The sequence below is a fragment of the Eumetopias jubatus genome, unplaced genomic scaffold, assembly GCF_037043125.1.
Source record: "Eumetopias jubatus isolate StellerSeaLion01/CBP00866 unplaced genomic scaffold, mEumJub1_p1.0 scaffold_106, whole genome shotgun sequence".
NCBI lineage: Eukaryota > Metazoa > Chordata > Mammalia > Carnivora > Otariidae > Eumetopias > Eumetopias jubatus.
In genome coordinates, this window is record NW_028274912.1 from 185,039 (window position 1) to 210,366 (window position 25,328).

At 45.8% G+C, this 25,328-nt stretch overlaps 1 long non-coding RNA gene across 1 annotated transcript in view; it reads right to left on the minus strand.

The window, feature by feature from the left end:
* Positions 1 to 239: 239 nt before the first annotated feature.
* The window catches only part of LOC148161628 (uncharacterized), a 36,329-nt gene continuing 11,240 nt past the window's right edge, over positions 240 to 25,328 (minus strand). Inside the window, exons 2-4 of the long non-coding RNA XR_015767448.1 lie at positions 20,817 to 20,892; positions 14,775 to 14,851; positions 240 to 307 (exon numbers count right to left, since the gene is read on the minus strand). This is a non-coding gene — a long non-coding RNA (uncharacterized LOC148161628). The remainder of the gene's footprint in view (positions 308 to 14,774; positions 14,852 to 20,816; positions 20,893 to 25,328) is intronic.

The window sequence follows — 25,328 nt, forward strand, 5'->3', positions numbered from 1 at the left end:
GCAAAACTGGCTTAGGGAGATCAGGGTCGCCCTCCCGGGTCATAAGGCAGGAAGGGCCAGACCGGAGCCTGGGATCCAGGTCTCTTCAGCAGCAGCCCGTCCTTCCTGGTTCTGCTCTCAGCCTCCTTTATCATAGTTTGTTCCTTTTTTCCTTGAAAAATTCTTTCACAACATTGATACAATAAACCACACACGAAGCGTGCAGCTTAGTAAGCTGTGACCCATGTAGACACCTGCGGATCCGGCGCTCCTGTCAAGACAACGCACGTGTCCCCCCACGGGCTGTCCCTCAGGCCTCTGGTACTTGCTGTGGAACACAAAGGCAAAAGAAATAGAGAAAAGAAAAATCAAACTTCCTTACAGTTCACAGCCCATCGACACGTCCTTGAGACAGGCAGCGTGACCTTCCCCTGGGAGTTTAACTGCCCCAATGTTCACACTTGCTGGAGGCAGAAGACAGCCTTAGTTTGACATTAGCCTGACCTCCAGGATCCTGTAAAAATCCCCTTGGAAACTTCCTTTATCTCTGCGCCCCCACAATATGTGTTAGCCATCATCCCCCAAGCATATGACCGTTGATACACCTCTGGAGAGTCTCACGACTGAGGTTTTACTGGGCGGGAGTAAGTGACGTTTTCCTAACCGCAGCTAGCCCCGTGGGGTCCTGGAAACCTTGCTTCCAAATTCCTTGGAGACTTAGCAGTATCCATTACACCCCCTAACTTGAAAGTATAGGATCAGTGTCTCCTCATGACCCCAGTGCAGCTCTTTCTACCCTCGGGTCCTACCCCCGTGCTTTAATAAAACTACCCTTTTTGAGCTAAACACATCTCAAGAATTCTTTCTTGATCGTTTTCTCCCGGACCCCATTTCCCAGCGTACTCTGCTGTCTAGGTTGACCTCAGGCTACGGGGACCAGTGCTCTACCTGCTCTGGGACTCTTGAGGAGCAGGGGCTCTGTCCTTGGTCTCCATACACTGTGGTTCCAGCAACATCTAGCCCATGACTGACCCCATGCAGACCTGAACATAGAGTTCAGGGCTTTTGAGAAACCTGGCAAACAGTCCCCATTCTCAGATTCCCTACATCCCTTCATCTGTTTATTTATTCATTCCACCGATATTTTTAAAGATTTGATAAGTACCAGGAGGCCTGGTGCTGGGTGGACACCAGGTGAGGAGGTGACCTGAGAGATATGAATGGGGAGCTACATTAGTTTTTCTTTTATTGTTTGTGCTTTTGGTATCCTACGTAAGAAATCAGGTTCACTCAACAGGTTCTCACTCTGGATGAGGGCTGTTTATGGCTGAAGCCGGGAACAGCCATGGCCGAGTGGATCTGCACTGAAAGCTCCTCGGCACCTCGGCTGCTCCTGGAGAACACACGCCACGGATCACAAAGAGGGTACGGGGTTGCGGCTCCTTGGCGATCTGAGAAGAGTCTCAGAATCTCAGAGATCGTCGTCTATCAAGCCTTGGTGCTCAAAAATATGACAGAACACCCAGGCCAGATGTGAGGAGACAAGGGGCAGTATGATTTCCGAGAGGCTGTGCATTTTGACTGGGGGATGGACCCACCGTGAGCTAGTTCAATACTGGAGTCCGTCAGGCTACATTCTACATGAAAAAAGACGCAGGCAAAAGTGCTCCAGGCAAACAAAACATAAATGCATAAGTAACTGATTTACTTTGACAAGAGTAATTCCACACTAATAATTAACATAAAAGAGTTTTCATTTCTGGTCTGATTATTTTCAGACCTCTTATGACCTTAGCCATTTCCCACCCAACGGCCTTCCCCAAGTGCTGCTGCGTGATTCCCGTTGGTGGATCTTCCTAACTCCATCAGAGGTCAGCACTTGTGGCTGACCTCCCGGGAGCTTCGGTCTCCTCCTCCAGTCTGGCCTCCTGGGCCAGACACAGCCCAGCTGTGGATGCTCCCTGGGACTACTCATCCCCATAATCAGATCTCTGGTAGCACTTCCCTTTAACTACACATACTTCCACAAGGTCCATAAAATAAAGACTGGTCAAATTTTGCTTATCAAAATGTTTTTCTCCACTGTTTTTATCTAAATGTGGTAAAACTTGCTGACATGGCACCAACTACTTTGGGGAAAGCAGAACAGACTAAATCAAACGACTGACCAAAACCAACGACCAAGAAAGTAAACAGTCAACAAAGGCAAGTCTTTTATCCAGCAAAGTCATCAAAGGACAAATAACCCCACGGTACCTGCCTGTTCTACCTCAAGCCTTCCTTCCCACACTCTAAGTGGGTTCTACTGAGTTCCAAGCAGGGACGGGGCGGTGTGTGTGGAGCCCTGAGGTTCTGGGTCGGGCAGGAAGGTGTCCTCAAAGAGCCAGGGTGGGGGCACGTGGAAATGCAGTCCTGAAGGACTCCCAGAGATGCACTCTACACTCCTCTGTGTCCTTCAGCATCTCTCAGAGCCTTGATACTTGACGGATGATTAACTGTCCTTACAAAACAATGCTCTCAAGAAAACAGCAAGGTGAGACACATATTCCTCCCAAAGGATAATCCTATAACTTACATGAAGAGCATTTTAAACTATAGAAGAAGCTGCTGTGAATTGCCTGAAGTGAGTGTTGGTCATCAGATTTCTCTTAAACAATGATCCACCGCAGGTAAGCTAATTTTTCTTCAATTTCCTTTCAAAATAAGTATGACATGATGGTAGGAAATGGCACCATAATGACTAGAATTTAAACGAATTAATTCTTCCCAGACTATTTTTAAGGATCTATAATCCACGGCGGCACAGCCCATCTTCCCACCTGCCTGTCACGACGACAACAGGCCTCAGGCAGGCTTTAGCTCACGTGTCTTCCCAGAGCTCAGGGGCTCACGCTTCATCCTGGGGCCCCACTCCACGAGAATGGTCCACGTGCACAGGGCTGCGTGCACAACGTCCGCGTGAAGTGCCACGATGTCATCTGGCCTGTGTGCAAATTCGCCATCTTTTGTTTCCTCTCTAGATGCACAACTAGTGACGGACTGTGGGCAGGAGAGACACACGGAGTACTGGCGGGCACGCGGGCAGAGCCTCGCCTCTCAGCCAGGCCAACTCAGCACCGCCAGGCCGCTGGCCCCACGCACCGCCCAGTGTGGCCCTTGGAAGCTCTTTCAAGGCGAGATGCATCTGGGCCCGCTGGGGTCTCTGGCTGAAAGGCACCCTCTCCACGGTGAGCCCTCTGCATGAACGACTCAGGCTGCCGGCCTGGGATGCGGCCCTGGAACCTCTGCAGTCTGGCCCACAGCTGGAACAGGAGAACCGCTCACGGCAGCCAACCACCATCATTCTTGTTCTAATGTCATGATGAAGTATCTACTTCTCATTTGGTCTCATTTCTTTCAATCCAAGCAAAAACACTGTTACAGAATAGCTCACTTGGAGGCTGCAGATCTTTCCCCCTTTTGAAATCCAATCATTGGAACAGCTTTCTCCAACAGGAGGTCATGTCGGCTCCGGCCCCTCAGCCACTGGTCACACACATCACCATCTCAACAGCGGAGGAAGAAGACAGAAGTGAATTTCACAGCCTGTCCACACAGAGCTCGTGAGTGGGGTAGGGGCAGAAGAGTGACTCAGGACCGGTCAGGACGGTCAGGGGCAGGCTGCGCCCACAACTACTAAGGAGCTGGCTCTGGCCTGGCCGATTCCATGAGTGAAAAGTAAGATCTGGACTTTGGCAAGCATCTTCAAAGCGACACCCCATTGCTCCGAACACACATGGGAGTGTACGGAGTTGGAAAAAAATGGCGGGACCGACGTATTCAGGGTCATCCTGCACTATGGTCTTGCACATCAGCAGCCCAAACTGACAAGTCACTGTGCTTTCTTTCCCAGTGTTTCTGTGAGCCTCTGCCCTACACATCAGGGACCCACCATCTGCCTCCCTCACACAGACAGGAAATAGCTTCCCCAGGGCCCTGAGGCGGCCTCAGCACCTGACCAACAGCAGTGAAGTCTTGTGCTACAAGTCACCAAGTTTCTCATTTAAGAAACTATCAGCTGGCCAAACAGGGTAAATATTTTTTCTTAGAGGGGTGGGGCAGAGAGAGAGAATGTTAAACGGGACAACCTGAGATCATGACCTGAGCCAAAATCAAGAGGCGGTCGCTTGACTGACTGAGCCCCCCAGGCGCCCCAAGACAGGGTAAATTCTTGAGATGACAGTGCTCAACATCTGACTGGGATCTGTAATTAAAATGCAAAGTATGCATTTAATATTTTTAATGGGAAACCAATTTGGGAATAAAAGGCTTCACTGCAACTATATTTTTATATGGCAATAAATAGAAAATGAAATTTTAAGAGGTAACAAATGAAACAGCATCAACAAAATCTAACTACCTAAAAATAAACCAAACAAAAGGTGTACAAAACTCTACAGAGAACTACTGGGTATTTATCACAAAGATACAAATGTAGGGATCCGAAGGGGTACGTGCACCCCAATGTTTATAGCAGCAATGTCCACAACAGCCAAACTGTGGAAAGAGCCAAGACGTCCATCGACAGATGAATGGATAAAGAAGATGTGGTATATATACACAATGGAATATTATGCAGCCATCAAAAGGAATGAGATCTTGCCATTTGCAATGACGTGGATGGAACTGGAGGATGTTATGCTGAGTGAACTAAGGCAATCAGAGAGGGTGCCTGGGTGGCTCAGTTGGTTAAGCGACTGCCTTCGGCTCAGGTCATGATCCTGGAGGCCTGGGATCAAGTCCCGCGTCGGGCTCCCTGCTCAGCAGGGAGTCTGCTTCTCCCTCTGACCCTCTTCCCTCTCGTGCTCTCTATCTCTCATTCTCTCTCTCTCAAATAAATAAATAAAATCTTTAAAAAAAAAAAAAGAAAAGAAACTTATAAGTCAATCAGAGAAAGACATGTATCATAGGACCTCACTGATATGAGGAATTCTTAATCTCAGGAAACAAACTGAGGGTTGCTGGAGTGGTGGGGGGTGGGAGGGATGGGGTGGCTGCGTGATGGACATTGGGGAGGGTATGTGCTATGGTGAGCACTGTGAATTGTGTAAGACTGATGAATCACAGACCTGTGTCCCTGAAACAAATAATACATTATATGCTAATAAAAAGAAAAAAGAAAAAGAAATAGGGACCCCAGGAATGGCTCTGGGCAGGAAACTAACCTCAACCAATCTGCACTTTGTGAGCATGTGTGATGCCAAGAGAACAGGACTGCAGCTGTCTGAGCTGTGCAGGTGAGGGAATGGCAGCACTGCCTGGATGGGGTGCCATCCCAGAAGTATGGGAAACCCTGATGGGCGGAGGGGCGCCCCAGACGGGAGTGGGTGCTGGTAACCATGGGGGGATGGGGGAGGCTAGCCGCATGGGAGGGGAAGGGGAGGCTGGAGGGCGCAGGTGCAAGGGAAGACGACGATGAGAGCCTGGCGCTCCAGCCACCAGCCCACAGGTACGCCACCCTCTCACACAGCGCGCACATCTTCAATTCACCGGAGTTTTTACGACCCCGTCTCCTGCCAGAGGAGCCGCTGCGGAAACAGTGATTTGCAGCTTAGGCAGTAACTGTATTTTCAAAGTTAATACCCACACTGCTGTGCATCTGTATAAAATAGATCATTTTAAATCCCTAAATTATCAGCGTGAAAACTTGTACAAACTTTGCATTCCAAACAATTCTCCTCTCTTCTGAAAGTAATTTTTGTGAACTAGATGTGCTTCAAAAAATAAGATTCATAATCAGAATGTAATGTTATAGTTCTGTCTATAATAATGTCTTGGTTGTTTACAAATTTAGAAGTTTTAATGGAGTAAAAGAGCCAATTAACACAGGTGCCCAGGCTGACACGAAGCCCCCGGGCGGCACTGGCGGCACCTCGGGGTCACTGTGGGTCTGCCTGTCATTTGCCAGCGGCCCTCCTTCTTCAGGGTGAGAGTAACACAAGACAGTGCTCTTCTGAAGGGCCCTCTCAATCTCGGCCTCATTTCAGCACAAATTCAAATCAACCAACCAAACAGCTCACTCAGCCAGCCCACTGCACGAACTAACCCGGCCTCAGTTATTAACTAACCTGCATCAGGACCAAGCTCACATGATCACTAGGATGGGGGTTTTTACACTACGTGAAACACCCAGCGGGCCCCGCGCATCCCTGTCCCCTGTGACCTCAGGACCACCATCCTTCTGAGCCAACCCCCCCAGCCCCGCGCAGCGCTCCTCCCACCAGAATTTAAAAACATCAAACAGTAAGTATTTCACTGATCTTTGCTAAAGCTTTGCCACTGGAGGCTCTGTTCACTGGAGGAAGGAACTAATTAACCTTTAACCAGTATGTTTTGGGCTCGCTCAAAACTTTTCCTATTGCCTCTAGAAAATACTATGAAGAAATACCCTGGCATGTTGATTTCAATTTATACTGAAACCAAAAAAAAAAAAAAAAAAGGACTGTCTGATGTGTAACTTATCCCACAGAAGTTTCTGTGTCCTCACTGTGTTCAAAAATGTCATTGTGACTCAAGGCCTCAAAAAAGTTTTGATTTTGATGGTATTACACAGTTTAAAAACAAGACTCAGAGATGCTTGCTGTGGATGACTGGCCCTCAGAAAGAAATCCCAGGCAATCAACAGTTCATCACAGTGGGAAAGCTCACACACACACAGACACACACACGATATATTTTAAAGTTTTACAAAAGGTAGTTATTAGCTGACACCGCTAATTACATAGGAGAAAAGAAAGCTATTTAATTTCACGTTAAAATTATCATACACACGTTTTAGTTAATGCAGTTTTAAAAAAGAAACTTTGGTACAGTTGCTACTCTAATGACAACTCAAATTTTTTAAAAAACGGTAGCATTCAGAATATATTTTCAGAAGTATGAGAAGACAATTAAGTTGAAACCAGATGTTTTAAGATTTGTTTCTGAGGAATATTTTTAAAACAATTGTCGCTTAGAAAAAATTAACTATGGAGGGGAAAAAAGACAATCAGCTCCTTAGTAAAACTATCTAATCATTCAGCACACGTGCTGGGCGCTATGCCAGAGGTCTGACATGGTCATGGTGGCCAGCGTGGGGCCAGCTCTCCGGGGGACAGGCTTGGGGCCCGGGCAGCAAGCTGGAGGCGCCCTGCACAAGGAGCCAGCGGGCCTCCAAACCCACCGAGACCTCAGCCCCCAGGACAAGCACCCTGCACGGCCTGCCAAGTGCTGGCTAGTCCATGTCCCCACCGAGGACCAGCTTCTCTCTCTAACGAGGAGGAGCCAACGCAGGGGCCGAACGCGCTGCACAGTAGGCCTTCCCAGGACACAGTAAGGAGCCCATGTGGCCTTCCCTTCTAGCTGGCCTGGCTTGGAATTTACCCCCAGGAAAGTCTGCTTCTGAACCCACACCGTGCACACAACCTGTTCCTGATCCTGAGGAAGACCCCCCGTGTGCACAGTTGCACTGTGGGTCTGTACCACTCAGACCCACCACAGCCCTCTTGGGAAGAAGACATGACTCTGGGAATCTCAAAGCAACAGGAAAACCTCATTACCCCCCTTCCCAGTCTCCACTCATACCATCGTCACCCACACTCCACCTTCCTTCAGTTCCTGTCCCAAGTTTTAAAACTGGTCTTACTCCTTACTCTCGGTTCTACTAGATATTCCAGATCCCATTTCTCACCTGTCCAAAATGGCTTCCACCAAAAAAGGCTTCAGGATTATCTGATGATGGTAAGTACTCAGTTTTGTGAGCTCATAAAAGATGGAAACATTGTGATCGAAAGGCATCACAACTTCCACAAATTTCTAAGTTTTTATAGGCTCGGAGTAAGGAAACAAGGATTTCAAAAAACAAAGACAATTATGAAAACATTTGCTTCTTGAATAAACTATACTTCTTTCGTTTTTTAAGATTTATTTACTTATTTAGAGAGACAGAGGAAGCGGGCACTAGGTGGGGGAGCTGAGGGAGAAGGAGAGAGAGGATCCTAAGCAGACTCCCTGCTGAGCGTGGAGCCCTCCTCGGGGCTGGATCCCAGGACTCTGAGATCACCACCTGAGCCAAAATCAAGAGTCAGACGCTGAACCAACTGAGCCACCCAGGTGCCCCTGTACTTCTTTGTTAAGACTTTGGTTATAAAGAATTTAACTATACTGCTCAGAAATGATAAAATACTATCGAGTAGTTTTCGACAAATGATTAGTAAGCCCTCCTCATTCAGAACTTTATGTAAAACTAAGGCTTTTTAGTGATACAAAGTATTTAAATAACAAATACGCTCGTGTTCCTATTTAGAACACCTGCTTTATAATCAAATTCATACTTAAAAGGAACTTAGGGACTAAATCCCGGTTTTCTGGTGTAGATATTTGCTGCATACTCTGACAGAGCATTATGTCCCAGATGTTATCATTAGGATTGCTTTTTAACCCTTTAGCATTTTGCCTCTTTATTGCTTTCCTGAAATTGTAAGTTTATTTACATTCACAATGCTGATGAAGAAACACAACTTTTCATGGTGAGCAGCTGCAATATGAAAGTGTGCAGTCACACAAGTGCAGCAAAGGCGGGGTATGTGGGGCCATAACCCCTAGAGCCACCCTGGGTCCTGTCGGCATGCCGCTGAACCACGTTATTGTAGGCTTGTTTCTCTTGTTGATCTTTTCCTGATGAGGCTTTCAAACACTATGATTTGTTAATATTAGTAACAGTTATCCAAATACAGCATTCCTGAAGTCTCGTTATTTACAGTTGCCGTATTCTACAGCACACAGCACGTGCGCGAGGCACACGATCACGTTTCTAAACAGATATTTAAACCCAGGGATATTTTATTACTCAAGAAGACAACTATTAGAAAAATTAAGGGGTACTATGATTGCACACAAGAAACCACAAGAAAAAAGAGAAGGAAGTTATTCTATGGTAACATCTTAATACAAGTCAATACAACTTTTAAAATATTAATAAACTGTCCTTTTTAAAATAAGAAAGCTATTCTCCAACACAGCCTTGATATTTCAACCTACAAAGTACAGCATAAATGATTCTATTTTGTTCTGTTATCTGAAAATGCCTTTACGATAATTCAGAGAACAAGAAGTAGCTCTAATTCACATAATGGCACATATCACCTGTCTGTCAGTGAGACATCTGAAAGCATCTTTTTATTAGAAACACAAATCAATATGCCCAAGGGATTACAATAACTGCCTGAAGCAATCTGTATTACCATTTCATCCCTGATGCTCTTGCTCTGAGCAACTTATTATTATGAATGGCATGAAAATGGCAGCCTGTCACAACTGATTTTTCTTCACCACCTGTAAGAATTTTCCCTCTTAAATGTAATCAAGTATCATCTTATTAAATATATCTCAAGCTAGGCTTTATACAACAGTCCATTACTCAAGTTGTATTCCTTATAATTTAAACTTTCACCAAATATTATTATAAAAGTAACTCCTTATTAATAAAAACTTTTGGTTTGTTTGAAGTTTTAAGATAACAATTTCAGACTGGGTAGACCCCATGTCCCTGCCTTGCGCCTGTTGGGAGTCCTGGAGGCATGCATTTTTGTCCTGAAAAAGAGCCTCGAGAACTGGTCTATATCTCAGAACTCTCCTCCATCGAACAACATCATAGACTTTGGTATTAATCGACACAACTAGATAAAACGTGCTACATTTTAAAGAGTACTCCGATAAACCCTTGTAATAAGCTTAAAGCTGTATATTCTGATTCTATAAAAGGATCAACTTGGATTCCAAGGACCACTCTGAAAGGGTGAACTAACATGGCTCATCTGTCAGTGATGAATCTGGCTGCAGCTTAGTTCACCTGCCTACGAATTCTCTTTCCATCTCAGATTGTCGTGGCCACTGAGGAGGCGGTGGCTCTCAGTTATCAGTATGGGTCCCAGCCCTCAGGGCTGGCTGCACCCCCAATTTCCAATTCAGGAGGTCTAGGAGAGACACCCCGGGGCAGTCTCCGCGCAGGCAGAGGTAACACTGATGTCACCAGCCCAGGGCCACTCAGCTGGGCCACGAGACAAGGCCGTGTGGATAGGGAGGTGCCGCAGAGTAAGACAAGTGGCTAAGGCAGCAGGTAGAGAAACTGCCTTCTCTGTTTCTTAAAATGCATGCCTGGGGTAGAGTGCAGGCATCTGTGGCCACAGCAGAAGATGAGGCAAGTGATCACATTTTTCTCCTCATTTTTCTGTTGGATGTTTTCTTTCTGACAAGCAGCTAGAGAAGAACGGAACAGACAAAATGAAGACAAAAGGAGAAAGGCCCAAATTAAGGCTTGGGAAATGGGATGGGCAGAAGGACAAGTTTAAAAACAGGTTTTATGAAGCAACGAGCAACACTGGTTCAATGGCGAACATCCCTCTCCTCAGCTCTGGGAGGGTATTCTGAAAGGGACAAATGCTGGTGCATGAGCACCTCCGGCCTCCACAGGGAAGTCACACGCACATCCCCTGACCCGTGGGGACGGCTGGCGCTTTTCCCAGGGGGAGACAGGCCTCTGTGCAACAGTCCTCACCAACGACTCCACCAAGGGGAACGGGGGCCCTACGAGCGGGCCATGATGTTGAGTACCGCCAACTGTGTGCACCTGCGACTGTGCAAGTTCCCCGACTCGCCTGCCCCACCACCTGTCACTCTGGACCGGCCATTTCTCCGCCCATGTCTCTGCTTCTGCTCTGGGGCTCTTGAACATCGGCCTGAGAAAGCCACACACTCCTTACTGGCTCCATTACAAACTTAAGAATCCCAGCAGCTGTTGGGTCCTTCCATCACTCAAGAACTGATGAGGCTGAATCGTTTGGCGAATCCTCTCCAACTCCGGCCATGTTGTGCATCCCTCTCCCCACCTGAATGACTGTTATCACTGGCTTCTCCCCCACCTGTCAGCACTGCTCTCTTCCCGCAGTGCCTCCATCCCAGAAGCGCACAGACGTTTCACAAATGAGCAGGTCCCTCCTCCGCACGCTACGGGAAGGCAGGGAATAAAGGCACTACGGAGCGATAGCAAGGACACACCGGCTGACGGACTGAGGACCGTCCACATGTGTCCAGAGCCATGGAGCCACGCCCTACTGCACACAGCAGCTCTTCCCCCAGTGACCACAGAATCTTCTCTTCGGTGATCTGAAGTGACTGCGGGATGACCGTGGAACGCATTCTTCCATAGACGGCAGCTTCTCCTTTATAAACTAGGGCCCTCTCTTCTTTTATGGAAAGCATGAATAATTTTACAATTTTCTCAACCAGAAACAAACAAAATCAATAAAGCCCTCTGCCCGCATCCCTGCTGCTGTCCTGGTGCTTCGGGCTCCCTCCCAACCCTCGGCCCCGCTGTCCTTCCCCTCATCCCCGACCTTCCTGCTGCCTTTGCATCTGATTCCCCCGGAACAAATCAAAGACAATGATTCTCCTGTTGCTAAATCTACTCGTCTCTTTTCATTTTTCTCCCCAACAACCTCCAGAGCGCCGGCACGCTGTGGACCTCCACCCAGTGCTACGAGTGCCTTCCTCCTTCAGCCTCTTCCTCCCTGGCCGCTCTTCTGCCACTTCAACCCTTCACTGCCAGCACTAGGAGGTTTGACGAGGTTCCTGTCTCGTTCTGGCTCTTACTGTACATAAAAGGCCTGGGAGCGCTCCTCTAGGACCACGCTGGGGTAGCCAGTGGTCCTAAGTTATTAAGTAGTCCCCTTCCTCTCCTTCTGCACTGGGGGTTGGCCTCTACCCCCGTGACCCACTCACCTTTTGTGAGGGCCATTCCTTGCTCTGGCCAAGGAAAGGTGACCTGAGCCACTTGGTATGTAACCCGCCCCGTCTGTGTCTTCGTCCCCAGTGGTCCTGGAAGCACGTGTCCAGGAGGGCTCCCCGAGGGACCACGATGAGCAGAGCACCTGCCAACGTGTCAGACCCATACTGAGGAGGAAAGCGGTCTTTGCTGTAGTAAGCCACTGTGGTTTTCAGGGCCATGTGTGTCACAGCATGACTCAGAGACAGGACTCTTTCGTAAGTACGTATTTCCAGCCCCAATTACTCTGCTGTCGTGAGCACCACAGCGAAATCTCACCGGAGCACTGTGTCTGTCACTGCCCTGCGTGCACACAGAACGGAGTCTGAGGAACAGTGCGCTTCCCTAAAGAAGAGAAACTCGGAAATGGTCTGACTTCCCTCTGAGATGTTTCCTTTGTGTTTCGGGTGGCCTTCTCTGAAGGCCAAACGTTGGCTGGTTTAGTAAGCCACTGCAAGAACACTGAGAGGTCATCTTTACATGATGTCTTCCTTTCTCTCTTTAGGGATCTGAATAGATCCCATCATCTTTTCATTCAACATGTATCAGTCCTTCCCCTAGATAAATTACATCCGTTACTTTTTGCCCACTGTAGCATGCTCATGTTTCCTGAATTTTTTTCTTATAAATCTGGCATTTGACACTTAGAAATATTTAATAACATACGCAAATTTAGAGATTTTATTCTTCTCCTAGGAGCATTCCTTAATTTACAAAAGCGCTTCCTCTCAAGCTGACGCATTCTGACCCGCAGCGCTTTCAGGGAGAAGCACCACGGTGACTGCACCACAACGTCCCCGCTCCAAAACCAGCTGCCACCATTTCCTCCGAGGGTGGTCACGCAGATTCACGACGTTACGTACCGGGTGCTTCAAACAGCACCTGCCATGTGTTGGCGCTCTGCCTGGGCCTCAGCCATCACAGGTACAAAGACTTCCACCTGGAGCTGATGGAGCACCAGGAAGGTGCCGGCCATGGAAGAGCACGTTTGCTCCACCTGTGAGGCTGACACGTGGCAGAGCAGGGTTCTGAATCCAGTTCTGCAAAAAGTCAGAGATGCTCTTCCTATTAGAGGTGTGCTGTGTTAGCACCAAGGACATTTAGAGGTTTTGTTTGGTTTTAAAGGAGGGACGGAGGAAGAGGAGGGGAGCGGAAGGACGGCTGCCGACATGGGCAAGGAGCAGGTCTCCGGGCCCCCTGGCGGGACAGCGTGGGGTGGGGTGCCCGCACAGCTAGGGGCGCACTGAGTATTTCTGGGCACTCATTCCCAATGCACACTTCCCTGTCGAGGAAGACAGTCATGGTGGGTAATGTGTACTGAGCGGTAAGACACAGAATTAAGCCATCTGCCCAGGGTCACAGAGCTGGCTAGTGGCAATGCTCAGACGCTGACCGGGCAGCAAAGCCCCAGGCCGGAGTTCTTCACCTCCGGTATACACCTGGGAAAGGTCACCCGACGGCTTCTGTGTCCACGCCCAAGGGGAAGAGCATGGAGCCAAAACCAAAGGTGTGTGCAGAGCAGTGAGGTGAGGACAGACAACAGGAGGGAACAGAAAAGAAGCCACCCCAAAGAGTAAGCTGGGAGGAAACAGGAGTTGTATTCCATGACAGGATCACTTTTCAGATTTTAAAGCTTACTATTGAAAATAAAATTGACCCTCAAAGTCATCCTAAAAGTAAAACGATTAGAAATGATTAAGAAACAAAACATACCCTAGAACTTGTATATGCACAGGTAGAACATTCTAGTTTTGCTTACTAAAGAAAAAAAAATATTGCTATACTTCACAGAAAACATACACAAATATGCATGTAATCTGTCAATAATTTAATAATTTATTTTTAAATAGATTTAACTCTACTGAAAAAATAAGGACTTGAAGTATATTCAATTTCCTCAAATGAGCGCAAGTTTTGTAACAGACATCAACAGGGATAATTTTCCATGTTATCACAATCAGAATTTAAACTAATATGAATGTGTCACACACAGACATTTGGAGTCCTAATGAACACTACTTCATCGAGCTCCCTGGGATGACCCGTGTGGCCCGGCGGGGGCGAGGACACTTGCCAGCCAGCAAACGTGTCAGAACCACTCTGAAGCACTGCAAATAGGCACGGACATTCAAAGGGTAAGGAACGCTTTCCTAATGTTGGAAGGGTTATTTTTTAAAACAATATTTAGCTGAAAAAATGGAATACATCTTGTCCTTAAAAATATCTTTTCAAAGAATTATTTCATTTCTATTGCTTTGCAATAAAAATTCCTACAAAAGACAACCTTTTCTATTGATTACTCAGAAAGCAAGGTATGAATCCACGACAGCACTTTTTTTGTTCTACTCAGATACACCTCAGATTATATTTCAAATAAAAAGGAGTAAAATGCACAGTTAAAAAGAGCTTCTCATAAAGTGGACATCGGCAAATTCTGTGACTTGACCATACAAAATGTATTAACCAAATAATAGCAACTGAGATATCAAACTAACTTTTTTTTGGTTCCTATGTAACTTGCATACACATGCTGCCTACCTAAACAATTTCAGAAGTATAACAGAAAGATGATCAATTTAGGAATATAATCAAGCAGTCTTTAAAACTAAAACCTGTTTTCAACATGCTATGAAATGAAAATAACTTAAATGAGTTCAACAGTGTCGCACTATCAAATACTGTAACATACTAATGTAGATTCTATTTTAAAAATGAGCCATCGACATAAAAAAAAGAACGCAAACTGTAAAATAAACTGAAAAGAAAGTTCTTCAGTCTGAGCGTGCTGTTACATAAATACAGAGAATTCACATCTGAAAACACCAACATTTTTGAAAGTCTGTTTTTAGGTTATTTATATTAAGCTAAAATGAACAAGCTCTTCAGGACTGCATGTACTTTCTTACTGAAAGGGAAAATCAAGTCATTAAAGCAGCTGCTCCTTAATCTAGCCTACCTTATTTTGTGGATTGGATGTGTTCATTACACTTCGAGTCTCTTTTCCAGTATAAATGACAACACCTATTACAGTACCTGCAAAAACACGAAAGTGGTCCTTACAGAGATGCCTCAAAGGGGAAGCACAGAGAGAACACTTTCTAATCAATTGTCTTGATGGAAAATATTATTCACTACTTAATTTTATATAAATTTATCTAACAGCACATTTGATTTGGGAGGGCAAGAAAGTCTAATCTCAACTTTCAAAATAAGCTTTGAGGAACTCAACTGATTTTTTAAGCTATACAAATTTACCTATATACAACAACATTAGAAAATGTACTGATAATCTTTTCCCTGTCAAGAGAAAGGGTGACATCACTCGGTTCACGTGTGCAAACACCACAGGTAAGTGAAGAGAGGCTGTGTTCTCAAGTGGTCAGATGCATCATGGGACCTTCAAACCAAGACCGCACCAGCTGAACCACCTTCCCTGAGCGAGACTTGAGTACTACTAGGTATAAGAGCCTCCGCTGACATTTTAGCACCTATACAATTAAAACAGTAAGAGACAATTACATAAATAACATTTGATGTTGAATTTAGATGTTATTAGCCTTTTTTACTCATGTCTCCTCAAAGGTTGGTTTTCTAAGTGTGTATGCCTATCAAACTTAAGGTAAAAGAATACTAAAATACCCCTAGAACAACCATTGGATTACAAAGGCTCAGAGGCACTCACCTCTGTAATATTAAATTAAAAACCACAGAACAGGTCTGTTTCTAAACTGTAGCTATGCATAATCTATATTCCTAGTTTTCGTAAATTCTGAGGATGAGAAATGATTAAAGAAAGAAAATCACGTCCATAAATACCCACTGAGACCAACAGCACTGCAGAATTCACTATAATAATTGTACAAAAACTCTTTGATGTCACATTAATGTAACGTGTGAAATTTAGCGCGTTGTAAGTCAGGACCCAGGGAATAAATGTGATCCTAGTGATCTCTTGGATTTATATGAACAGAGAGCTGCAAATTATATGCATTAGATAATGAACGGTTTCCTCCATGGAATGTTCAGGAAGACAGGGAGGTGCTAGAGGGCTGCTCAGTGGTCACATCTGCAGAGGTTACAAGTTTCTTTCAAAATAAGCATTTCCTTTCTTCCCCCTGTTTTAATTGTGAGCCGCTTGCAGAGCTGTGTGGTTGAATTTCCTGAGCCCCTTGAAAGCAGAGCAGCCCCTCCAGCACAGAGGGCAGCCCAAACTGCACAGATGCGACCTCTGTAGAGCAGTGCCCAGCAGAGCTGCAGATGGCAGGCCTGCACTTAGTGCTCAGGAAAGCACAGATTACGTAATGAGCCAGTGCCGTAGAGGACCCCACCCCAAACACACACAGCTCTTGGGTCAAACAGTACATTCAATCCGACTGCGTCGGTAGTTTCTTCCTATTTTGCCAATTAAACTTAAAATATAGGAGTGTCTCATGTGAAATGAGCTCACTAATGTGAAAAAAGTACAAAAACAGAAGACAAACTGCAAAATTATTTTTAATATTAGCAGAACAAAGAGTCTCAGAAAAGACTTAAAAATTAATTAGGCTAGAAAACACTGTCCTAAAATCCAGACAAACTATTAGTAATGTTGATTCTAGGCTGGTATTGCACTTAAAAGTATCCAAAATGCAATCTGAGAAATGACAAGACTAAGAAAACGTAATGCATACAGATACACATAGATAGCATATTTAATCAGTACCGCAGGTTAAATATAATGTACATAAAGAGTATTTAACAGAATTCCTCCCATGGTTTTCCTTGTATAATCTACTGAAGTCTGGTAAAGGCTCTCCCATGCATTATCTCATCCCATTCTCACTGAAAAGGAATTAGAATAATGCATTTTTTTCCAAGTCGGTCATGCTTTTTAACTACTAAAATTAGTGAAGTCAGTATGGAGTATTTGCAGTACTCTCCATTCTTTTTGACAAAGGGCACCTACTTATGGACTAGTACAGGCTGAAAGGTTGACCAAACCCTGTATGTAGGGCAAATCTATCTATAGATACATATATATAGATACATATGGCAAAGTGGTCACCTGTTCATTTTGGAAACAAGACCAGAGAGGGAACACAACAGAGCACATTCATCAGAAAGTCTGACAGAGAGAACGTGTCAGAGACAGACAGACACATGGACAGACCTCGAGAATGCTCAACCATCCGAAGTAGTTCCTGACTGTCACTTAGGCACCTGCTGGCTCCCATGCAGAAGTGCTTTCCTCGTGCCAGTCTCAACAAAACCCCGAGCGTGGGCGGCCCACCCACTGCAGAGTTTTCGTGTGCCTGCAACAGAGGGGGAGCACAAAGGCGGCCAGCAAAGACTACGGATTTGCCTCAGGACAGCAACACAGCGAGACCGAGCCAGGGACACAGGCGGACACTGCGACCTGCACCAGGTCTGGGCCCCGCCCAGTGAGCGTGCCATGCGTCCGGGGACAGCAGGGCAGCTGCACCCACTTCCCAGCGGCCAGGACTGCCCAGTCCCGAGACCCGAGGTGCAAGCAGCAGCAGCGTGCGGCGCCGCTGTGTCCTCCGTGACCCCCACTGCCCTCCTGCACCACAGCTCGCGGGTCGTGTCCCTCAGGGGACTGCAGTGGGGCAGCTTCTCCTGCTTTCCCGAGGCCCATCAGGCAACCGCTCTGCCACAGGAGCCTCACACACCATGCCCACTAAAGGGACAGTGTGATTTTAAGTTTCTAATCTGGCACGAGGACTAGTCTCATAAAATATCATGCCAAAAATTACCAAGAGAAATGAAACCACACAAAAACGAAAAAGAATATCTATGTTCCAATTTTTTCAACCTAAATTATTTCATCAAACTGCTATAAAAGTATCCAAGTGTTTACTCTCATTTTCTGTATTTATCACAATCAGTACCAGCCCTGGACCCCTGTCTACGTACAGGCCCCCCTCTACAGGGAGGGGTCACCCTAGACCCCCGTTGGCACACACGCCCAGCAGCCCTGCTCTGGGGGGGTCACCGCCGTCGGCACAAAGGCCCCCGCTCCAGAGGGGTCACCGTGGACCCCCGTCACCACATACACCCAGCAGCCCTGCCCCGGGGGGGGGTCACCATTGTCAGCACACACGCCCCTGCTCTAAAGGGGTCACCCTGGACCCCCGTTGGCACACACGCCCAGCAGCCCTGCTCTGGGGGGGTCACTGCCATCGGCACACAAGCCCCCGCTCTAGAGGGGTCACCCTGGACCCCCGTTGGCACACATGCCCAGCAGCCCTGCTCTAGGGCACATCCCTGCTTCCAGGCTCTTGGCAGTTTAATTTCAGAACACTCTCTTGTCCACTTATCACTTGCAACGTGGCAGCTCTCTGGGACACTGACTCTGCTCTGCGAATGGCGTTCACTGACAGACAAGGGGAAGAAGATGGAGGGCACCACAAGCAGTTGTGTTTGTCCCTTTTCAGGGACCCTTGGCCCTCGGATCCTCTGTGGTGTTAACGTGAGCCCTCATTCCCATGCACTCAGAACCCCAGGATGACGGAGGAAGGCCCAAGTTCACTTCACCTAGGAGGCAACCTGAATTCAGTGGACACATATTTAAAAAGTAAGATTTAAAACAATTCTTTCTCAACTTATAATCAAGTATAAAGAAGATATGAGCCCTTAAATTACTCCTGGAAACCCAAGGTCTTTCAAACATTGCTCAGGATACAGCAGTTTCATAATATATAGAGTCTAGTAATTGCTCACATTATTAAGGTTTTTAAATAAAGGTAAGTATGTGTTAAAATATTTAAAATTAATGAAAAGAGCTTGCGTTTTTAAAATGTCCAAACACAAATGAAACTTAAGAGGCGTCTTAAGACTTAAGTTTTTTTGAACGGATGGTTTTTGAGCAGCATAAATACTTTCCTGGAAGATAAAAAGCCCGGGTGCACTGAATTCAACCCATGAGAGAATGAGAAACAGTCCTCAATGTGGCAAGCATATGTGACGCCTAGATTTGTGTCTGTTCTGCCCACGTGTGCAACCAGGAGCTTCCACGTGCCAAGGTCGCCTGGAGAGGAAACGTATGTACGGGGGTTACCGGGCGCATCACATAGGCCTTCTGCTCGGGGGCTTCTGCCTCTGTGAGAAGAAAGGCCACAGATCGATAGCGCTAGGGTCAGTAGCAACATTCTAATACACAGGGAACAAAAGAGCAAATAAAACGTATTTTTTTTTTTTTTAAAAAGCATCTTCAGTATGATGGAAACAAAACAGAATACAGCTCTAGACATGGGGAAAATGTGAAATCAGTGACCAAGTATCAGCTCATATGTGCTATGTTTTAAATATTTTCCTATCAGCTATTAAACGCTAAAGGCTGAAGGGTGACAGCTGTCGAGGATGGATTCCAATCCCGACCCTGGGACAGCCTGGCTGTGTGACCGAGCGAACAATGGGGGCCGGCGCGATGCGGCTGTGCAGCACCACACCGAGCCAGGGCGCAGCTGTCAGCAAGGTCAGCAAAGATCGGCAGCGTGGAGGACGCGTGAGCTCAAGATTCGGAGACTCCTCCTGGCCGCAGTGCCCTCTCCAGTGACCCCCCGGGCACAGCCAGTCTCCCCGTCCTGGGGTCTACACAGCCCGAGACCTGGCCTGCTCCCCACCCCTCCTTGGTGTGCTATCCTGACTTCTCTTTCTCTTTAGTTTGAGAAATTTAAAAGATCATCAGTACAAAAATCATGAAAGACCTCAATTTCTATTAAAATTGTCCTAGTTGCCCTCAGATTTTTATTAAACATAGGAAACATTAGTATAAACCTAAGGCCCCTCTCCTCCTCTATTCCCTAGAAGGTGCACACGTGGACCCCTACAGGAGCCTGACTGACACACTGCTGTGCACACAGGCCCCCACGGCGCACGCGCACAGAACTGCCCGGCCTTTCCCCGAGCCCCAGACACCAGGCCCCGGCACCATCCTCGTCAGCCTGCAGCTCAAGACGCCCTTACGTAGCTGCTGGTGTGCTCACGAATCCTCCCCACACCTTTCCACCCCTTGACCTCACGCACCTGTTTGCTCTTCCTTCAAACTCTGATCAGGTAAGGATTTTGGCTTCTTTGTTTTGGGGGCACCCTATACTTCCCTGTGGTACTCAGCAGAGCGTAAAGCACCCGCCTCACTTTATTAAAGTAGTCCTTGCCCATGCGCGCTCCCGAGGACAGTGCATTCAACAGCGCCTGGTCTCTGCAGAGGGATTCTTACAAAACCACCAGAAGAGCAACCAGGCTCTATGGGCGCTGGGCCACAGATTAAGAAGACAGACAGCCCTACTCTGAACATCCCCTAGCCTTCCTACCCCCACCAGCAGCCTTCACGCTCCCTGCTGCTAAGATTCACTCCTGTTTATCATTAGCAAGTCAACTACTTTCTGAAAAGCTGACCATCATTTAGATTTCAATACCTCCCAGAGAAATTTACTTCCCAAAATGTATATTTAGGTGACCTCCCTGTTCAGCCACTAGAAATACTCCAACATCCTCCAATTTCACTCAGAAGAAAATTAAGACGCTTTACTCTGGTCCCCAAAGGCCAAACAGGAAATATCTCCCCAGGCCCCCTATCTCATCTAATACTTTTCTCCCTGACAGACAAACCCACCACAGTGATCTCTTCCAAATTCTACTGGGTGACTGAGGAGTGGGAAAACCCCCAAATACCACCCCTTCCTTCCCCGGTTGCGCTAGGCCACCTCCCAGTAAGGGACATTGACAAGTCTGGCGAGAAGAGGGATCAGAACCCACGAAATGCCGCTGCCCTGCTCCACGGAGGCCTTGCTCCTTGCAGCGCACAGCCCACAGCCAGCGCTTGCTTAGCACTCAGCCCCTCAGGTCCTGCCCCACACCCGCCAACTACAGGGAATGATCCGTAAGGTCCCTGGGTGGTACAAGGTGGTTATTTTCAGAGATACTGCACAGAGTCACTGCAGCACAAAAGCACCACCAAATGTGAGAGCTGACACTAACAAGAGAACTTGTTTCATACCTGATGCAACAATGGTGCTCGCCCGCAGTGTATTTTCTAGGCTGAGACTCTCATGAATGGGTGGGTGGCAGTCTTCCTGTTCACAGAGAAGGGGAAAAATGGCAAGTTAGCAACTTTTTTTACTTCAGATATCTGCAGTGATAAAACAAACATACAAGCTGGATTCAGTGAATGAGCAGTGAAATGGCACTGCAGAATAAAGGTGAAAAATGGGAATTTAGACAGAGGCTCCTGGGAAGAGGGCAGAGCAGGGAGCACCAGGAATCTCTGCCCACCGGGCAATGACCACATGGCAGAATCTGTCTGATGGGACTATTTGGGGACTGTGGAGTCGGCTGAAGGCTTGCAGCTGTCCAGGAGAAGTAGTCAGTTTTGGTCTCTTCTAGCTCCCAGCACAGAGCAGCTACCCAGCCATGCGGCAGGCAGCTGTGCACGTGTTTCTGGGGCAGCCTGCAGACGCCAGGTGGGCAAGAGGCACCCCGTCCTCCAAAGAGCAGGAGTCTAAGCTCTGACCACTGCCGGCTGCTTCTGATCACACAGGTGCAGACACAGAGCCTGGCGGCCCTCGCTGTCGGCCCTCCAGCTCCAGTGACTCCAAGGGCATTGGAAGGGCGAGGGCCCCCTTGTCCCCCTTCTGGGAGCCAGACATTAAACACTAGAACATTCTAAAACAACTGCATATATGGAAAAAAACACAAAGTGACTGTGGGTGCCCAAGAAAAAGCTCAGAAAAGACCTGAAAAGACATTAAATGTACACCTCAGACTGATAACCCAGCACAGAGACAGTCTATAATCATAAAAAATAAGTAAATCAACAAATAAATATAATGACTAAAACCCCAGCAAGCCCGGACGAAGGGCGAGAATGGACTTCCAGAGGTACATCATTACACTAAAAACAAAGTGTTCAATAACAAGGCATTAAAAACAAAACAACAACAAAAAAAGTATGGCCCATTTATTTTTTTTTTTTAAGATTTTATTTATTTGAGAGAGTGAGAAAGAGCATGAGAGAAGAGAGGGTCAGAGGGAGAAGCAGACTCCCCACTGAGCAGGGAGCCACATGTGGGACTCGATCCAGGGACTCTGGGATCATGACCTGAGCTGAAGGCAGTCGCTTAACCAACTGGGCCACCCAGGCGCCTAGTATGGCCCATTTAAAGGAACATTGTAAATCAACAGAAACAACCCCTGAAAAAGACCTGATGTCAGATATACGAGACAAAGACTTTAAAAGGAAAGTATTAAGGATGTTTAAAGAAATGAAGATGTGGAGAATGCCAAGAAAACAATGTGTGAACGAAACGTAAATATGAAGAGACAGAAAACCTCAACAGAAAGCAGAAGAAAGTCAAGAGCTGAAAAGTACGACGACTGAAATGAAAATTCCCCTAAAGAGATTCAAGGCAGATCTAACCACGCAGAAGAATCAGCAAACCTGAACACGGAACAACGGAAATGACCAAGTCTGGGAAACAGAATGAAAACAGGTGGAGGAAAATTAAAAAGGTCTGAGGGAGTGCAGGACACCAAGGTACAAACCAATATAGGTATTGTGGGAGTCCCAGAAGTGGAAGACAGAATGAAAAGGGCAGAGAGAATATGTGAAGAAGTAATGGATGAAAACACCCCAAATCTGATGAAAGACATGCATGTAAACAGTGAAGAAGCTCAAGCAAATCCAAGGAAGATGAACTCAAAGAGACCCACATAGAGACACATTATCATAAAAGTTTTAAAAGACAAAGACAAGGGCGCCCAGGTGGCTCAGTCATTAGGTGTCTGACTTTTGTTTCGGCTTAGGTCATGACCTCAGGGTTGTGAGATTGACCCCCACACTGGACTCCACGATCGGCGCAGAGTCTGCTTGAGACTCTCATTCTCCCTCCGTCCCTCCCCGCCACGTATTCTCTATCTCTTTCTCGAAAATAAATAAATAGGTCAGCACTATTTTTAATTTTTTGAGGCACCTCCACACTGTTTTCCAAACTGGCTGTACCAACTTGCATTCCCACCCACAGTGTAAGAGGGTTCCCTGTCTCCACAACCTCTCCAACATTTGTTGTTTCTTGCCTTGTCCATGTTTGCCATTCTAACTGGTGTAAGGTGGTATCTCAATGTGGTTTTGACTTGAATTTCCCTGATGGCTAATGATGATGACCATTTTTTCATGGGTCTGTTAGCCATTTGTATGTCTTCTTCAGAGAAGTGTCTGTTCATGTCTATTGCCCATTTTTTTGACTTATTTGTTTTTTGGGTGTCAAGTTTGAGAAGTTCTTTATAGATCTTGGAAATCAGCGCTTTGTCTGTAGTGTCATTTGCAAATATCTTCTCCCATTCTGTGGGTTGCCTCTTTGTTTTGTTGACTGTTTCCTTTGCTGTGCAGAAGCTTTTTATCTTGATGAAGTCCCAATAGTTCATTTTTGCTTCTGTTTCACTAGCCTTTGGAGATGTATCTTGAAAGAAGTTGCGTGGCCAATGGCAAAGAGGTTACTGCCTATGTTCTCCTCTAGGATTTTGATGGATTCCCGTCTCACATTAGCTACCCTATGACCCAGCAATTGCACTTCTGGGTATTTACCCCAAAGACACAGATGTAGTGAAAAGAAGGGCCATATGCACCCCAATGTTCATAGCAGCCATGTCCACAATAGCCAAACTGTGGAAAGAGCTGAGATGCCCTTCAACAGATCAATGGATAAAGAAGATGTGGTCCTTATATACAATGGAATATTACTCAGCCATCACAAAGGATGAATACCCAACTTTTACATCAACTTGGATGGGACTGGAGGAGATTACGCTATGTGAAATAAGTCAAGCAGAGAAAGTCAATTATCATATGGTCTCACTTATTTGTGAAACGTAAGGAATAGCAGGGAGGACGTTAGGAGAAGGAAGGGAAGAATGAAGGGGGGGAATCAGAGGGAGAGACGAACCATGAGAGACGATGGACTCTGAGAAACAAACTGAGGTTCTAGAGGGGAGGGGGGAGGGGGGATGGGTTAGCCCGGTGATGGGTATTAAGGAGGGCACGTACTGCATGGAGCACTGGGTGTTATACGAAAACAATGAATCGTGGATCACTACCTCAAAAACTAATGATGTACTGCATGGTGACTAACATAACATAATAAAATAAAATAAAATTTTAAAAAATTAAATAAATAAATCTTTAAAAAAAAAGACAAAAAGAGAATCTTGAAAGCAGTATGAAAGAAGCAAACCATCACATACAAGGAATTCCCAATAAGGTTCTATGCAGATTTTTCATTAGAAATAGTGGAGACCAGAAGGCAGTGTGCTGATACAAAGTGCTCAAACAAACACACACCCATGTCAGCCAAGAATCCCATATCCAGCAAACTGTCCTTCAAAAATATGGGTAAAGTCAAGATATTCCCAGACAAACAAAAGCTTAGAGAGTATGTGTCCCACTAGACGTTTCCTGCAAGAACTGTTCAAGGGAGTCCTGCAGGTAAAAGAAGAGGGTACAATAACTCGAAACTACATGGGGAAATAAAGATCTCAAGAACGGTGAGAATACAGGCAATTATAAAGGCAAATATTGTTGTAGCAATGGTTTGTAACTGCACTTTTTGTTCTCTACATGACTTAAAAGAATAATACATAAAACCTAGTATTGTTGTAATTTTGGTTTGTAACTCCAAATCTTGTTTTCTACATGAAGAGGCTGGGTGCATTTAAAAGAACTATTCGTTTACATTTTTAGTCACAGACCGTATAAAGATGTAATTGTGTGAAATCAGCAAACAAAAGGGGTGGGGACAGAGCTATAAAGGAGCACAGCCTTTGTATGTTATTGAACTTAAGTTGGTATAAATTCAAATTAGAGTGTTATATCTTCAGAATGTTAAATGTAATTCCCATGGTAACCACAAAGAAAACAGCTATAGAATATGCACAAAAGGAAACGAGAAATTTAAACATTTCCCTACAAACACCAACTAAACACAATAGAAGACAGTAATGTAGGAAATGAGGGACAAAAAATATATATATATAAGGCACACAAAAAATTGAACAATGACAGAAGTTAAGTCCCTTCTTTTCAGTAATTACTTCAAGTATCAATGGATTAAACTCAACCATCAAAAGACAGATTGGCACAATGGATAAAAATACATGATCCAACTATATACTGTCTATATGCTGAGACTCACTTTAGATCCAAAGACACAAAGAAGTTGCAAGTGAAAGTACAGGAAGAGCTATTCCATGAGAATAGTAAGCAAAAGTGAGCAGGTGTGGCTACACTAATATCAGCAAATTAAATGTGAAACCAAAAAAGGTTATGAGAGACATTATATATTAATTAAACGTTCAATAAGGCAGGAAGATACGATTATAAACAACTGTGCATCTAATGAAAACCTGTAAAAATATATGAAGCAAAAACTGATAGAACTTAAGGGAGAAATAGCTCAAGAGTAATAGAGACCTTAATATTCCACTCACAATTATGGCTAGAACAACCAGACAGAAGTAA